Genomic DNA, 1,817 nt, shown 5'->3' with positions numbered 1-1,817 from the left:
GGCGAGGGAAGTTTTTTGGGTTTAGTTTTGGAAGAACCGAGGGATTAGTCTCTTGTCTGGATATCCGTGGTTGGGTGAGGCTTGAGAGCGAGAGGCTCTACCCTGCGCAAGAAGTGATGAGATGTGAATGGATGCGATGAGATGTGAATGTGATATGATGATATCTGAATAGATGCGATGAGATGTGAATGGATGTGAATGTGATGTGATTATATCTCAATGGATGCGATGAGATGTGAATGGATGTGATGAGATGTGAATGGATGTGAATGTGAATGGATGTGATGAGATCCCTACGCAAAGATGTTACTTCCGTTACTAGCACCGCAAAATTCGTTGGGCAGGGGACATAGATCTTTCAAGTTAAGTAAAGGGAGAGTGATCATTTAGAAATATAATTAGTAAAACAAGCTTCTGATTTTTTTATGAGATCCCTCCATGCTACACAAAGAGAAACAAAAGAAATCTTTCATCACAAGACAGAGAGAGGGTCTCTCAGACTGTCAATTTGCTTTTGTAGAACTTGTTTATAAGTATCGTTTGGGTAGATCAGTTTCTGAGGTTGTGGAGGCTGGCATAGCCGGCGGGCATGGTAGCGGGGAGCACAGGTAACTGCATGTGTCCGCTCAGAACGTTAGTGGCTTCCCGCATGGTGAGGCGGCCCTTGGGATCGGGATAACAGCACGCCAGCCCTGAGATCAATACCCGCTTCATCTCATCCGGGTTGAATATGTGGTGGAGCCTCCTGTCCGCAGCCTCAACAATTTTCTGCTGCGAGTGAAGATCCCACACCCAGTCCACTAGCGGGTTGATGCGGGGAGTGTTCACCTCAGAGTGACGGTCGATGGCTTCCAGGGGGTTTCTGCCGCAAGCGACCTCCAGCATCACAGTCCCAAAGCTAAACACATCCGACTCCTTGGTCGCCCTGTTTGTGTGACAGTACTCGGGCGCCATGTAGCCCCGCGTGCCCATGGGCATCCTTTCCGTCATGTAGAAGGACATGCCCTCCTCCATCTTCCTTGACAGCCCGAAGTCACCCAACTTGGCGTTGAAGTTATCGTCCAGCATGACATTGCTGCACTTGATGTCCCTGTGGAGGATCACATTGTCGCAGTCTTCGTGCAGATAGAGCAACGCTGCTGCGACCCCTTGCAAAATCTGGAACCTCCGCTTCCAGTATAGCTTGGCCACGCATTCCTTGTCATCGTAGAGCAGCTTCTCCAGGCTGCCGTTGGGCATGAAGTCATAGACCAGTAGGTCTCGGCTGCCCTCGGGGGCACTCTCGTAGCACCAGCCTCGCAGTTTCACCAAATTCCTGTGGCGAATCATATTGCTGATGATGGTCACCTCGGACTCGAACTCTTTACGGCCTTGGAAGGACTGGGCGGAGATGCTCTTGACTGCCACGGGGACCGGCAGCACCTCATTGCTGAAAGCAGGAAGGACGCCTTTATAGACGGGGCCGAAGCCGCCTTCTCCAAGCATGGTGCTGAAGTTATCGGTGGCACAGCGCAGGTCATCGTAGGTGAAGCGTTGAGGTCCCTTTGTGGACTCCAACCGCTGCACGAATCTTTCCGTGGTGCCGTTCCCCATGGGGTATCTTCTACTGGGGTTGAGCAAGTGAGGGTCATGGGTGATAATTGATTCCCCTTTCTTTCGTGGCCACAAGCAGGCAATACAACAGCTTGCCATATTATTTGCAGGACAACTATAGCGGATCCAGGCGGCAGCGGAGCAGACAGGTAAGGTAGCGGAGTAACAATTAAGAATATAGCGAAGATCGAGTAAAGGGGGTTGGGGTAGACAATTGAGAGTAG

The 1,817-nt window shown here is 50.9% G+C and overlaps 1 pseudogene; it reads right to left on the bottom strand.

The window, feature by feature from the left end:
• Positions 1 to 549: 549 nt before the first annotated feature.
• Positions 550 to 1,593, bottom strand: LOC147604633 (L-type lectin-domain containing receptor kinase VIII.1 pseudogene; annotated as a pseudogene).
• Between the last annotated feature and the right edge of the window lie 224 nt (positions 1,594 to 1,817).

This window comes from Cibotium barometz, chromosome 61 (assembly GCF_041138505.1).
Source record: "Cibotium barometz isolate CiBa-2024 chromosome 61, ASM4113850v1, whole genome shotgun sequence".
Taxonomy (NCBI): Eukaryota; Viridiplantae; Streptophyta; class Polypodiopsida; order Cyatheales; family Cibotiaceae; genus Cibotium; species Cibotium barometz.
This window is presented reverse-complemented; position numbering and strand designations above follow the sequence as displayed.